This window comes from Macaca thibetana, chromosome 7 (genome assembly GCF_024542745.1).
Source record: "Macaca thibetana thibetana isolate TM-01 chromosome 7, ASM2454274v1, whole genome shotgun sequence".
NCBI classification, from domain to species: domain Eukaryota; kingdom Metazoa; phylum Chordata; class Mammalia; order Primates; family Cercopithecidae; genus Macaca; species Macaca thibetana.
The window spans coordinates 105,501,942-105,518,605 of NC_065584.1; the positions used below are offsets into that span (position 1 = coordinate 105,501,942).

Genomic DNA, 16,664 nt, shown 5'->3' on the forward strand with positions numbered 1-16,664 from the left:
GGAAAACCGTGTGTGTGTGTGTGTGTGTGTGTGTGTGTGTGTTTTTAAGTTTCTTTTGTTTTCAGAGGACTTAGAATTTTATTTTATATGATAATTCTGTCAATTTACTTTATTCTCCACCCCATATTTATTGAACGGCAAAATATGAAAGTAATGTGTCCCATAACCAGCCTTCAGAAGAATTACAACTGCTGTATATCTGAAATTTTTTTTTTTTGGGGACAGAGTGTCACTCTATCAGCCAGGCTGGAGTGCAGTGGTACGATCTTCACTCACTGGAACCTCTGCCAGCCAGGCTCAAGTGATTTTCCTGCCTCAGCCTCCTGAGTAGCTGGGATTACAGGCACCTGCTACCGCACCTGGCTAATTTTTGTAGTATTAGTAGAGACAGGTTTCACCATGTTGGCCAGGCTGGTCTTGAACTCCTGACTTCGTGATCTGCCTGCCTCAGCCTCCCAAAGTGCTGGGATTACAGACGTGAGCTACTGCACCCGGCTGAACTTTCAAGAAGAAGTTTTTGCATCAGTTTTCAAAAAATTATGATATCAAAAGATAGCCATGTGCTACATTTAGAAAGATACAGAAACTGAACATACTGGCAGGCAGTTTTGCTTGTTGGTGCTTGAGATAGAGCCACACGTTGGTCTCAGTGGATTTGTGGAGAAAAATAGATACAGAAAGTTATTTCTAAATAAGACCAAAAAATCCTTTCTTAAGCAGTGACAGGTAAAGAGTTTGCCTTGCTAACCTTGAATTGTGTTGCCCTTGATTGAGACAGTTGTATGGTGGGGATGGTAGTGGTGATAAACCTGTTTGAAATTTGTCTGCTTATAGTAACCTTTGTGGTAGCTGTCACAGACAACTTCATCCTCACAGGCCTTACAATTACTATAAAACTAATAGAATGGAGGAGAAACAAAAGACCTGAATACTTAGATGCTTAAGTAATTGTTCTGTGTTTTCATAACCGGTGAAAAAAAAGTGTTAGAATCACTTAAACACTCCATGTAAGGAACACTGCCTGAATTTATATTGCGATTTTTGAGCATCATTTACTGTTTAAAAACTGGCATATTGTAGGTCATATTTTAAAGACAAATAGAACACTTATCTTTTCAAGATGGTTATAAAGCTTAACCTTATCAAAATTACAAAATGTAAAGCATATTCTTGAAAAATATTAATGCATAGGTTTAAATATAGGTCATCATTTTAGATCTCTTTCCAAAAAGATCATCTCTTAAATATTAAACTGAACAAACATTGAACATATTGTAGAGTTTGTGCTCAAGGTGAAGTTTCCTGGGGTGATGGATGTTTTATAATATGGATAACAAAAACTTATTTTAAGAAGTTTAGAAAATTTTTAGGCAAAACTAGAAAATCATACCGATAATTCTACCACTCAGAAGGTACCACCATGAGAATTTTGTATCTTTCCAGTCCTCTGCTCATCTCTTTTCTCCTGTGCTTGTATGTGTTCCCTCTCCCTTACAAAATCAGATTTTGTTTTTGTAATCTGCTTTTTCACTCAACAATATTGTAGATCCATGTCAGAAGTTACTCCTCTACATAGTGCCTTCAGTTATTCTGTGGTTGTGTTGGATGACTATACCATCTAGTCATTCATGTTTCCTGGTACTGAATACATAGGGGTAAGTAAGTGAGTGAGTGTGTCTGTGTGTGTGTGTGTGTGTGTGTGTTTTCTACCTTAACTAATGCTTTGGACATCAATAGGTAGAGCTAAATCCTTGAAACCTTCCAAGAGGTGGCTTTCATTTCTCATTGCTGATTCATTTTCTAGAGATGGAACAAATTATATTGTATGGAAAAATTTTTTTTTGAGATGAAGTCTCGCTCTTGTCACCCAGGCTGGAGTGCAAAGGCATGATCTTGACTCACTACAACCTGCACCTCCCAGGTTCAAGTGATTCTCCTGCCTCAGCCTCCTGAGTAACTGGGATTACAGGTGCCTGCCACCATGCCCAGATAATTGTTGTAATTTTAGTAGAGATGAGGTTTCACCATGTTGGCCAGGCTGGTCTGGAACTCCTGACCTCAGGTGATCCACTCACCTTGGCCTCCCAAAGTGCTGGGATTCAGGAATGAACCACCCCACCCGGCCTTTTTTTCTTCTAGGTACCAGCTGTTATATATGAGATTGGTAAAAATGTTAGAAAGTGTGCAATGAAATGGGCATTCTCACAGTCATGGCAGAAAGTATAGTTATCTTTGACTTTCTAGAAAGCAGTCTGGCATTCTAGAAACTTGCCTAACCTCTTCCCATTTAGGCAAGATGAATTCTGACCACCCCTCAGTTGCCAATCTTGTCCCTGTGGTTCCATATCTCCCAGAAAGAGAGGACTAGTCTCAGAGAAAACCCAGATTTGCTTGGCTTAGCCCACCTGACAGCTAATCACTGGAAATAGGGTGGGCTAGTAGACTCCTTTGGTCAGGTTTTGTGTCAAGAGAGGGATGTGGAAAGATGGGAGAGAGGTAGCAAAACTGGCCTCAGTGGAACTAAGTAAATTAATGTAGAATGGCAAAGGAATGTTTCTTCCAAGGAAGAAATTCTAGGGAAGGAAGAAAGTGGAGGGGAAGGTAGCAGTTCTCAAAGTTTTGGGGTCAGGATTCCTTCACACTCGTAAAAATGTATTGATGGCCCAAGGAGCTTTTGTGTATGTAGGTTATATCTATTGGTATTTATCACTAGAAATTAAATCAGAAATATTTAAAATATTCTTTAACAGCTCACCAAATATTGTTATAAATGCTTTTATGAAAAGAAAATTTCTAAACCCAAAGTAGTACAATCTAAAATCTTTTGCAAATTTCTTTGATGTTTGATTTGTCATTTGCATCTGCATTCCATTTATTGTGTGATATTTGCTTGAAAAAATGTGAAGAAAGGCCAATCTCATACAGATGGCCATTTTAGATCATTGTGGATATTTCTTTCTTTTTTTTCTTTTTTATGAGATGGGGTCTTGCTCCGTTGCCTAGGCTGGAATGCAGTGGTATGATCACGGCTTACTGGAGCCTCAGTCTCTAGGGACTCGGGTGAACCTCCCACCTCAGCCTCCAGAGTAGTTGAGACTACAGGTGTGTACTACCACACTTAGCTAATTTTTTGTATTTTTTTGTAGAGACAGGGTTTTCCCATGTTGCCTTGGCTTCTTTTTTGATACTCCATCAAAACTTGATTTTTTCTTGAACTTTGGATCTTTTACCCTTGCATGATATGATAACATCATGCCTTGGTCACTTTGAAAATAATGGTTCACCGAGATCTTCTATATGTTGAAACATTTGATTATACAGTATCAACCGGGATCCGCGGTTCACATCATGTCCGCCTCGGCCCCTGCTGCAGAGGGAGAGGGAACCCCCGCCCAGCCCGCGACTGAGAAAGAACCCGAAATGCCCAATCCCAGAGAGGAGAGTGAGAAGGAAGAGGACGAGGACGACGACGACGACGACGGGGAGGAGGAAAAAGAATAGAGTCGCATCGTGGAAGGCAAGAGGGAGAAGAAAAAAGTAGAGAGGTTGACAATACAAGTCCCTTCCTTACAGAGAGAGCCATTTACAATTGCACAAGGAAAGGGGCAGAAACTTTGTGAAATTGAGAGGATACATTTTTTTCTAAGTAAGAAGAAAACCGATGAACTTAGAAATCTACACAAACTGCTTTACAACAGGCCAGGCACTGTGTCCTCATTAAACAAGAATGTGGGTCAGTTCTGTGGCTTTCCGTTTGAAAAAGGAAGTGTCCAATATAAAACGAAGGAAGAAATGTTGAAAAAATTTAGAAATGCCGTGTTACAGAGCATCTGTGAGGTTCTTGATTTGGAAAGATCAGGTGTAAATAGTGAACTAGTGAAGAGGATCTTGAATTTCTTAATGCATCCAAAGCCTTCTGGCAAACCATTGCCAAAATCTTAAACAACTTCTAGCAAAGGCAATAAAAAGGAATGGAACAGTTCTGGAATGGCAAGGAAGGCTAAGCTAACCAAATGTCCTGGAATTCTGTCAGATGAATCTAGTAGTGATGAAGATGAAAAGAAAAACAAAGAAGTGTCTTCAGATGATGAAGATAAGAAAAGTGAAGGGGAGCCACCAAAAAAACAGCCAAAAGAGAAAAACCTAAACAGAAAACTACTTCCAAAAGTAAAAAATCTGTGAAAAGTGCCAATGTTAAGAAAGCAGATAGCAGCACCACCAAGAAGAATCAAAACAGTTGCAAAAAAGAAAGTGAGTCTGAGGAGAGTTCAGATGATGAACCTTTAATTGAAAAGTTGAAGAAACCCCCTACAGATGAAGAATTAAAGGAAACAATAAAGAAATTACTGGCCAGTGCTAACTTGGAAGCCAAGTCACAATGAAACAGGTTTGCAAAAAGGTCTATGAAAATTATCCTATTAATGATTAAACTGAAAGAAAAGATTTCATAAAAACAACTGTAAAAGAGCTAATTTCTTGAGATAGAGGACAGAGAAGATGACTCATTCCCATAGATTTGAAGATCTGATTTATACCATTATACCAGCAAAGAGAATGTATTTCCTTTTCTAAATCCTTGTTAAGCAACGTTAGAACTTACTGCTGACCTTTTTATCTTGAGTGTTATGTGAATTTGAGTTTGCTATTTTAAATTGCATTTCTATGCCACTTTTAGTTTAAAATCTTGCATGGTATTAATTGTTCCTTGCTTTTATAGTTGTATTTTGTACATTTTGGGTTTCTTTATATAACGTCATAGATTCTTGAACTGTTGTGGTTTTTAGTGCACTTAATATTAGCTAGCTTAAGGCATACTTTTAATCAAGTAGAACAAAAACTATTATGACTGGGATTTATACACACAGAGATTGCAGTATTTAGTATATGAAATATTTTGAATACACATCTCTGGCAGTATGAAAATTCAGCAGCAGTGTGTCCATCATATTAAAAATATACAAGCTACAGTTGTCCAGTTGACTGAATTGGAACTTTTCTCCTGCATGTGTATATATGTCAGATTCTCAGCATGACAAAAGTGACAGTTGTTATTTTTGTATTTTTAAAAAACAATTTGTTGTATATAAAGTTTTTTTATTTCTTTTGTACAGATCACTTTTTAAACTCACATAGGTAGGTATCTTTACAGTTGTAGACTATGGAATGTCAGTGTTCAGCCAGACAGTATGATGGAGCAGTGAAAGTCAATTCAGTGATAGAACACTGAAGGAACAGACAGTTATCCTGCTTTGCTTCGATAGTGTCATCAATTTGTAATTTTAGTATTAACTCGGTAAAAGTGTCTGTAGGTACATTTTCTATTAAGGACTTGCCTATATAAAATGCTGATATTTACTGGAAACCTAGCCACCTTCATGATTATGATTAAAGTACCAGATTATAATGCCAGAATATAATGTGCAGGCAATTGTGGATATCTCTGACAAGGTGTGTCTCAAAAATAATATACTTTTACATTAAAGAAATTTAATGTTTCTCTGGAATTGGGGCTCTTGGCTTTTAAAGTTTGGCTAATCAGTGTTGATTCTAGATGATCAACATAATAGACCACTCCCGAATGAGACAGATTTTGTCTTTCAAATTTACTGTCTTAAATCAGTTTATTAAATCTGAATTTTAAAACATGCTGCTTATGACAGAATGACACATTTGATGTACCAATTAAGTGTTGAAAACTATGTTTGCATCATAGAACAGAAATATATAAAAATATATGTTGAATGTTAACAGGTATTTTCACAGATTTGACTTGTTTCTTGATAGTTACTCAGACACTAGGGAAAGGTAAATAGAAGTGAACAAAATAAGCAACTAAATGAGACCTAATAATTGGCCTTTGATTTTAAATATTTAATTTGTTCTTATAAACCTTGTCAATAAAAATAAATCCAAAAAAATCACATGTAATTATGTCCCAAAAATATATGTATAGTAATGGCATTTATTGGTATTACTTGGTTCGTGTGATAGAATAAAATGTTAGAATTTTATGGTGTTTAAATTAGTTATCTATTGCTGTGTAATGAATTTAGCAGCTTAAAACAACACACATTATCTGTTTCTGTGGGTCAGGATTCTGTCCTGTTTACCTTGGGTTCACTGGCTTGGCCTCTCACCAGGCAGTGGTGTTGGTGGCGGCTGTGATCATCCCAAGGCAGGATAGGGAGATAATCCATCTCCAAGCTCACATTGGCAGGATTCATCTCAGAGGCTGTTGGACTGGGCCTCCATATCTAGATGGCTATCGGTCAGAGGCCTTTTACAATACCTTGCCATGTGGGCCTCTCCATAGGGCACCTCATCACATGGCAACTGGCTTCCATCAGAGGGAGCAATGGAGAGAGCAGGAGAAGGGTGACCAAGGCAGGCATCATAGTCTCCTTGTAGCCTCACCTCAGAAGTGATGTTATTACTTTTGCTTTATACTCCTTGGTAGAAGTGAGTCACAAGGTCCAGGGGTGGGAATTTTACAAAGGTGTGAATGGCAGGAGGTGAGCGTGATCGGGCCCATTTAGAGGCTGCCTACCAGTGTTGAAGAAAATTGTTGACTTCTATGATCTGTAGCAGCAGACAGTGCTATGCAAGGAGAATGGCTGTCTTAGAAGTCCGGTGCCTCATATGGGTTTTAATGTGTTGCCTTTTCCCCCTGATACATTTTGTTTAAATCCATGGTCATCTTGCCACTTAGTGGTGTGGCTTAATTGCATATTTGGGTTAGTCTGTATGTAAACGTTTAACACAGGTGTCTCTGTGCTAAACAGGAATCCTATTCATCTTCTTCACCAATATGATTTGTGGACTCTGTTGAGCCAAATCTGACATCAGTTCTGGAATGTCTAGAAGATACTAAGAACAACAATTCGGTGAGGAAAGAAGCCAAGTTATTTTCTCTTTTCCTCATAAACATCATATTTAGAAATTAAACGTTAAGAGATAATAGGATTAAAAAAAAAAACATGGGTAATGACTATAGTCTTAGAGGAATTAAAGTCTGGGTATTTTAAGTCCTTCAAATTTTACTTACTACCTGGATTCTCTTTATTATTTCCCACATGTATAACCTTAGTTTAGATTAGGAATTCAGGATCTCTTTTTCCCTGAATTCTAACCATTAAGCCAAGCAAGCATTTTGGGTAGAGACCACTAGCCAAGGTGGGAAGTAGAAAAAAGACCAAGGTGGAAGTGAAGGCAGAGATGGGAGAATGACACCAGAACTAGTGGGAGGGAATTGCCTTTTCTTTCAAGGGTCTGTAAGTCTGCAGTAAAAGTCAAAGGTATTCAAATAGGAAGTTTTGTTTTCGTTTTTAGTACATAAAGAAATATAACTTTCCATGTTGGAAAAATTTTTAAACTTTTTTTATTATAAAACTCATAAGCAACCATTGTTGAGAAAATTCGTAAAGTTCAGAAAAGAAAAAAGAAACAAATTAAAGTCTCCCATAATTTCTCTACCTAATATAACCACTATTGACAGTTGACATGATGGCCACTTTCTACCAGTATGTATTTTTCTTTGCTAGTAAAATATACAACCGTGATACATATATTTAAATAGTTGAGATCATATTCTCTATAGTTGAGGTCATATTCTCTATAGTTTTATGTTTTATATATATATATTTACATATATATATATATATATATATTTTTTTTTTTTTTTTTTTTTTTTTTGAGATGAAGTCTCAATCTGTAGCCCAGGCTGGAGTGCAGTGGCATGATCTCGGCTCACTACAAGCTCTCCCTCATGGATTCACACCATTCTCCTGCCTCAGCCTCCCCAATATCTGGGACTACAGGCATCTGCCACCATACCCAGCTATTTTTTTGTATTTTTTAGTAGAGACGGGATTTCACCGTGTTAGCCAGGATGGTCTCAATCTCCTGGCCTCGTGATCTGCCCACCTCAGCCTCCCAAAGTGCTGGGATTACAGGCGTGAGCCACTGCACCTGGCCCTTTTATATTCTTTTTGTTTGTTTGTTTGTTTCTTTGTTTCTTTGTTTTGAGACGGAGTCTCGCTCTGTCGCCCCGGCTGGAGTGCACTGGCCGGATCTCAGCTCACTGCAAGCTCCGGCTCCCGGGTTTACGCCATTCTCTTGCCTCAGCCTCCCGAGTAGCTGGGACTACAGGCGCCCGCCACCTCTCCCGGCTAGTTTTTTGTATTTTCTAGTAGAGACGGGGTTTCACCGTGTTAGCCAGGATGGTCTCGATCTCCTGACCTCGTGATCCGCCCGTCTTGGCCTCCCAAAGTGCTGGGATTACAGGCTTGAGCCACCGCGCCCCGCCCTTTATATTCTTTTAAAAAGTATTTACTGTATTTTCCCATGATGTCATAGTCTTTATATAAAAATAACAATCATTATTTTCATTTGACATGATTGTTTAAGAATATCCAAAGGAAACAACCGAAAAAGACAATTTTTAAGATTACTGGTTAAAAGCTCTTCTATATAAAAATCAATAGCCTTCCCAAATGTCTGTCCCAAATAGGAGATATAGTGATGAAGTAGTTTTTCAGGTATTTCAGCAAAAATTAAATATCTAGGAATAAACTTAGATGTGCAGGACTTTTATCAAGGACATGACAAAATTTTGCTGAGTGGAATGAAAGATTTGCATTCTATGTTCCTGGATGAGCAGATCTCATGTTATAAATATGTTATCACCTTGTCTTCATATTAATTTATAATTTCTGCTGGGCACAGTGGCTCATACCTGTCATCCCAAAAGTTTGGGAAGCTGAGGCAGGTAGATGACAATTAGCTGCGTGTCTGTGGCACACACCTGTAGTTCCAACTACTCATGAGGCTGAGGTGGGAGGATCACTTCAGCCTGGGAGGCAGAGGTTGCAGTGAGCTGAGATCATGCCTCTGAACACCAGCCTACATGACAGAGTGAGACTCTGTCTCAAAAAAAAAAGAAAAAAAGTGTATCTGTGTGTGTGTGTATATATATATATGCACACATACACACACACAATTTATATACAAATTTATATACAATTTATATATATATATATATATTTACAAATTTCAGTACAAATTCCAGCAGATTTATTTTTGGCACTTGACAAAACAACTCTAAAATTTGTTTAGAAGACTAAGTAATACAAATAATAAAATTTAGACTCTAAATAACAAAATTTAGAAGAGAGAAAACATCGCTTTCTGGGTGGGGGGCTCGCCTGGCCACGGATGGCCCCGAACCCCTGCCTGGGATCCCCAGGTTGGCGCCGCTGGGGCAGACTTACTCCTCCCCTGGGGCGGGCGGCCGTGGTGTGGAGTCAGCGCCGCGAACATGTGCTGCAGGCGCGAGGGAGCGGCTCCCCGGGGCCGACGCGGACGGTAAACCTGTCCGGCGGAGCCCGCCTGCTGTGACCTCTCCGCCGCTTCTCAGGGGCGCGGTCCGGCTGAAACCGCGCCGCTCCGAGTTGAGCGGCCCAGGAGACCTGCGCGATCCCCAAGCGCTCTGGGACCCGTGCAGCCGGTCCAACTTGCAGCTGTACTTTGAAACTAATTTTTTTTTTTTTTTTTTTTTTTGCAAAGCCAAGAAGTATGTGAAGTTGAAAAAAAGGAAAGACCTTTTCTTTTCTTTTCCTTTCTTTTCTTTTCCTTCCTTCCTTTCTTTCTTTCTCCCCCCACCCCAACCCTTTCTACAAGAAAGGGGATAGATAGGTTTGTTTTGTTTTGGAAATAGTTATTGTAGCAGAGTAATACGGTCACATTTAATTATCCTACTGTGAACTCAGGAATTCACGATGAAAGTTGAATTGAGCGGTATTTTGGTGTTCATTCTTTCCTGACACTCATTAGTGAAGTTAGTTGGAGAGTTTATTGCTTCAGTACAGTAAAAACCAGTGTGCCTTTTTTTTTGTTACTACTCCCCGCCACCCCGCGCATTGTTTTATTTTTCGAAGAAGCAATTGATTCAGTTTTTCTAAACCATTGGATTGCCCAGATGAGGACAAACGGTGAAGTTCTTGAAAGGTGGTTATTGGCAAGTTTGTGAAGGAGCTAAGATCAGTTGAGATAAATCATCGTTACTGTTCTTGTATTCCGTCGTGGACTCGGGGATTTGCAGGCTGCATTAAGTACAAGTTTGGTCCAGTTGAGGGGGCACGTATTCCACTGAATTTGGTTCGTGTGGCTTATGATATGAACATGATTCTGTTTCAGTTCCCCAGATGGAACTAGCTTAAATGTCTGTCATTCATAGTGGAACAAAATGGCCAGAGTGTCATTTACTGTTAACTTCAGTTGTATTCCTTTACCTTCTGCTAAGTGAAAAAGAAAAATTTGAGAAATACTGTGTGTCAGTTTGCTCCGAGTGATTTCTCATGCTAAGTGGGTCATTTGGAGAAGCGTTCCTGGGCTTTTCTGGTTTGGTGGGCCTTGTGTTATAAAACCAATTTTCTTCACCTGATGAAGCTAAAGACAAATTTTCTTCAGGCACAGGCGTTGCAATTTTAAACTACAGAGCCACTTTTAGGATTCACAATACTCGCTCGATGGCTTCCCTTCCTGGTTGTGTGGTTGTGTGTGTGTCATTGTGGGGAAGGAGGTTGGTTGACAGGTTGGAAGGGATTGTCAGGGAGGGACACAATGTAAGCAAGTACTGCTGACAACATAACGTGACGAGTGCACCAGTTGCTTTCCTTCTCTGGGCGGTGATGGCATGTTATCCTGTAGGTACTATTGTTTTAGGATTTCTCACACTTCGTTTGCCTTGACTAAATGGTAACTGCACACATACTGTACTATAAATGGACTCCTCCTCTAGTCCTTAACTCCTTGAGTGCTGTGATAGACCTTACTTAGCTTTGTACCCTCTTTGCCAGTAGTCTTAACATAGCGCAGGCACAGTATGTGTTTGAATTGGGTAAATTATTTTTACTGCCTAGTGGTAGCTAGTGTGCACAGGAGAGAGCCACTAACTCTGGGCACTTGTCCAAAATGACAATTCACTTGCAGATCTGTGATGAAATTTACTTTAAAAGGATTTCTAACCTTTTATTAAATCTGTCAGTTATTTTTTGAAAAGAAGTGGGGCTTAACTAGTGCTCTAAGGATTTCAACAAGAGATTCCGATTTAGAAATCCACCCCCCCCCACCCACTTTTGGTGAAATTATTATTTTTTTAGAGTCGGAATCTCACTGTTTCCCAGTTGTCTACCTGGGACCCAAGCCATCCTCCCACCTCAGTCTCCCACAGTGTTGGAATTACAGGCGTGAGCCACCCCACCCAACTGGTGAAATTATTAAAATTGTAGTGACAACTCTCCCTCCATTGTGAAATTGGAAAAAAATTAGAAATTTTAGAAAAAAGTACACCCTTTGGAGCTAGGTAGAGTTCAGATCCCCACATTTCCATTGACCAGTTGCATAGCCTCTCAGAGCTTCAGTTTCCTACTCTGTAAGGGTTAGTAACATGCTTTGCAGTGTTCTTAGGAATCAGTGAAACTATGTGAGGTACTTAACTGCAGTATGTAACATGGGATAGGTAGCTATTTCCTGGTAGCTGTCATGATAATAATTTTGATATGTTTTTACGTGACTTAAGCATTCTTAAGTCTATTGCTTCTGAGTATACAGGCTTAGCTAATTCTTTCATAAAGAAAGGGCCCTGAGACTCCTGAGTCTTTTCCAAATGCATTTCTTCAAAGGTGCCAGATAAACTGAAGGATAATGGAAACAATAGCGAGTTTATCTTCTCAGTCACCTGTGAGTCTTCCTTTGAGAGTGGGACTCGCAGAGTGCTTGGTGGGGTAGAGCTCTCTGTGACTATGGTATTTAGGAAATGGTGAGAGATGGATTGTTTTCAGTACATCAGTCGTAAGAGGATATGAGTTAGTTCCAGCTTTCCTTATTTTACCTTAGTCTTGACAAATAGCAAGTACAGTTTATGTCTGTATTTCTCAGACTTGTTTAAGGTAGAACTGGACTGGGTGTTAACAGTGTTAGTTCAGTTTAGAGACAAGAGCAAATCACTCACTTCCCCTTCAAGATAACACTTTAAACCTGCCACCATTTACAGAAGAAAACAGTGATTTAAAGCAGCTATACCAGCACAGTTTAGAATACTTACAGTACCCTATGGAGTAGATACATTCTAGAAATATTTACCTGTAGTGGGAGTTGAGCAATGAGAACACATGGACATAGGCGGGGGAGCATCACACACTGGGGCCTGTTGCGGGGTGTGGGGCTAGGGGAGGGATAGCATTAGGAGAAATACCTGATGTAGATGATGAGTTAATGGGTGCAGCAAGCCACCATGGCATGTGTGTACCTATGCAACAAACCTGCACGTTCTGCACATGAACCCCAGAACTTAAAATATGATAATAAAAAAAAGAAAAATAAATATTTACCTGTTAAGGACATTTCTGTATATTTTATTCCATTTTTCCAGTAGTTTTCTTATGAAGAGATTATAATAAACCTTTAAAAATTATATTTGATCAAACTTATAGATAGAAGGTAAACCTTTGCAAATTGTATTTGGTCACACAGATTGAGGGTAAAAACATTCCTGACAAAGCTAGGCGAAGACACTTGGTTTTTTTTTTTTTTTTTTTTTTTTTGAGATGGAGTCTTGCTCTGTCACTCAGGCTGGAGTGCAGTGGTGCGATCTTGGCTCACTGCAACCTCCGCCTCCCGGGTTCAAGCGAATCTTCTGCCTCTCCCAAGTAGTTGGGACTACAGGCACGCGCCACCATGCCTGACAAATTTTTGTATTTTTAGTAGAAACGGGGTTTCACCATATTGGCCAGGCTGACCTCGAACTCCTGACCTCGTAATCTACCCGCCTCGGCCTCCCAAAGTGCAGGGATTACAGGTGTGAGCCACTGCGCCCAGCCGAAACTTGGACTTTTGATGTTTCCTTCTTTTAAAGTTAACATCTAGCACTTGAATAGACTTGGTTTTTACTGATGGGGACGGGCATCCATTTGGAAGTAGCTTTCCTCTCTCTCTGTCTTTCCCAGGTTAGGCTGTCTTACTGCTGTAAATGGGGAGAGAGGAGAAAGCCATGGGTGGAAGAAAGTTTATTTCATAGCCTGGCACGGTGGCTCATACCTGTAATCCCAGCACTTTGGGAGGCTGAGGTGGGTGGGTCACTTGAGTTCAGGAGTTCAAGACCAGCCTGGCCAACATGGCGAAACCCTGTCTCTACTAAAAATAGAAAAATTAGCTGGGCATGGTGGCGGGCACCTGTAATCCGAGCTACTTGGGAGGCTGAGGCAGGAGGATCGTTTGAACCTGGGAGATGGAGGTTGCAGTGAGCTGAGATTGTACCACTTCACTCCAGCCTGGTCGACAGAGCAAGACCTCATCTCAAAAAAAAAAAGATAGGGTCCCACTCAGTTGCCCAGGCTGAAACGCAGTGGCAGGATCACTGCTCACTGCAGCCTTGACCCAAGCAATTATCCCACCTCAGCCTCCCAAGTAGCTGGGATCATATGCATATACCACCATGCCTGGCTAATTTTTTTGTTTTTGTAGAGACAGGATCTCTCTATGTTGCCCAGGCTGGTCTCAAAACTCCCAGGATGAAGCGATCCTCCCACCATGGCCTCCCAAAGTGTAGGGATTACAGGCATGAGCCACCATGCCCAGCCTGCTGGGGTTTTTGATTGGTGTTGCATTGAAGCTGGAAATCAGTTAGGAGGCAATTGACATTTTAATAATGAGCCATGAACATGGTGTATCTATTTATTTAGACCTTCTTAGATTTTTCATCAGTGTTTTGTAGTTTTTAGCAATTGGATCTTGCATGTGTTTTGTAATCTCATACATGTATTTCATGTGTTGTGGTGCTGCTGTGAATGATACTTCTCAATTTCCAGTTGGTCGTTGCTAGGCTATAGGAAGATCATTTTATGTTATATGCTGACCTTGGATTCTACAACCTTGCTAAACTCATTTTTAGTGCTAGAAGCTTTTTTGTAAATTTTTGGAATTTTGTGCATAGACAGTAATGTCACTGGCAAATAAGGGCAGTTTAATTTCTTCATTTTCACTTTGTATACTTTTATTTCCTTTTTTTTTTTTTTTGAGACGGAGTTTCTCTCATTGCCCAGGCGTAATCTCGGCTCACTGCAACCTCTGCCTCCTGGGTTTAAGCGATTCTCACGCTTCAGGCTCCCCAGTAGCTGGGATTACAGGTGCCCGCCACCAAGCCCGGCTAATTTTTGTATTTTTAGTAGAAACAGGGTTTCACCATGTTGGCCAGGATGGTCTCAAACTCCTGATCTCAGGTGGTCTCCCCACCTTGGCCTCCCAAAATGCTGGGATTATAGGCGTGAGCCAATGCTTCTGGCTTAAGAGGACACACTGTTTCTTTGGCTTATTAAGAGGTATTTGGTTAGTGTTAGACCAGGGGTTGATACATTATAGCTTGCTGACTGGGTGTAACCTGCTGCCTCTTTTTATAAATAAAGTTTTATTGAAACACAGCCATACCCATTCATTTACATGTTGTTTGACAGAAACCATATGACCTGCAGAGCCTAAAATATTTACCCGTTTGTGCTTCACAGGCACTTTGCTGACGACTGCTGTGGACACCAATTTTAGGTATATAAACTGTTTTGTAGCTTCCAAGGTTTTGCAGTCATTTGCTCAGACATATGGGTTGGTGGAAGTGCTTTCTGTTCCTTCTCCCAACCAATCACACAACCATGTAACTTCATGCCTGAGTTTCTGTGTGGTCCCCTATAGAGATTGAGTTTTTACATAGTTCTTTGCAGGCAGCATACATTTCAAAAATCTCCAAACTTTTGCTATTGCTAATCTTTGTGAACTTTGCATACCCAGCGCTGGTACATTCTGATGGTGTCCACACTGCACTCTATGAAGAAAAGACTGATGATTGTTTATATTAAAATGCAGGAAGAGAATTGTAGCAGCAACTTTTGCTTCTCTAATCAACACTGTAAAAGACTTACTATGTGTGGGCAGTGGGGGAGAATGTTAATTTATAAATTGAGATAGTTGTATTAAAATCGAGTGACTTATTTTGACATAAAGTGAATGTGTCTCTTTTATACAGCAGAAAACTATTAAATGTGTTTTTTTCTCAGCATTATAAAATAAAGTGGAAAATGTGGGAAGAATACAAATCCTTAACTAGTGTGTTTCTGCTTATTTCACACCCCTCATATTTCTGATTCCTTACAACTATAGCTGGCTTTACTCCTGAGTGGTGAAATTGATGAACATACTTAAAAGCACATCATTTAAGACTTTGAATTTTGACATTTCCTCCTCTTCACATTCTTTCAAATACTAGGCAACCTGTAGGGTTCCACTGTCTCTGTCATGTGTTGTCCCTGTGTTACATGAAAGCAGCCCCAGTGAACTTGTGAATTTGCTCAGTCATTTCACTGGCTACTGGGTGAGGAAGAAGTAGGATTTTCTCTCTTAAAATTCCTTGGTGAAATCGTTGGATGGGCATGGTGTGTTTCTTTAATTTTCCTTTTGGTCAAAAATCTGACAAAGCAAAGACTTTCAGTGGGTCTTGGTCTTTCAATAGATTTAGTTTTTAAGTGTGTTTACTCTGACTGAAAACTGCCTTCCTGTAATATGCTCCTTCCTTTAGAAAACAGTTCTTAAGTAGAGTTTGTTTAAATGTATAAAATAAGTTAATGCATTATATGCAGTGAGGTTTTGCATCGGAACCCTGAGTTCTCAATGTTGTGGCAGGTTTAAGTGTCTAGAACACATTTTACCTGTTTTTTCTGTTACTTGGTTTTGTATTTTGGGGGTAAATGATATCTTTCTCAGGGAGGCCTTCCCTCAGCACCATGTTTAGAATGGCATCTCCCTCATTTGCTATTCCTTCTTCTGTTTTATTTTTCTCTATAGAATTTGTTACTATGTGAAAACTATTTATTTTAATGTTTTATTTACCTGTGTTACCCCTAGAATAATATCTATGGAGGTAGAGATTTTTGTCTGTTCCTTCTGTACCTACAGAATTTTAGGAGTATGGTGTCTGGCACATTGTGGGTGCACAATGACAGCTGAATTAACAACATCAGGGAGAGTTTGTAGGATGGGGCTGGAGGTGTAGGGCAAGTCAGTTTTTAGATTTGAGGTCATTAGCAAGAGAGCCTCTTATGATGGGGGCGGGAAACATGTTTTAACGTTAGACTGGGTTTGAATCTCATCTCTCTAACTTACCCTTTGACCTTGGTGTTAAATAATGTAACTTTTGAAAGATCAGTTTTTTCAGTGGTGAAGTAGGGGAAATAGTATCTTTTTAATGGGGATTAAATGTAATATAAAATATAATGCTCTGTAAATGTTAGTTTTGTCTTTCCCCTTGTGTGTCAGCATTGTGGAAGTCTAAAAGCAACCTGAATTTACCAGTCTGTTTCTGGAGTTTTCTGGGGTCATTACTTTGATTCCTTTTGACAGATGCATTCTTTTCAGCAGCCTGGGTTGCCAGCATAACAATGACCTGTCCCTTTGACCAGTGTGGGGGACAGATACTTTGTCATCCCCCCTTTAATCCATGTATCAGAACAACTCTTATGAGTTCTGGCTTTGAAAAATGTGTAGAGGAGTTTATAATTCCAAACAGTTCAGATGACATCAGTCCTTTCTTGCATGGTGGCTCACGCCTGTGATCCCAACACTTT

At 39.8% G+C, this 16,664-nt stretch overlaps 1 pseudogene; it reads left to right on the forward strand.

Moving 5' to 3' along the window:
- Positions 1-3,348: 3,348 nt before the first annotated feature.
- On the forward strand, positions 3,349-4,668 carry LOC126958037 (protein DEK-like; annotated as a pseudogene).
- The last annotated feature ends 11,996 nt before the right edge of the window (positions 4,669-16,664 follow it).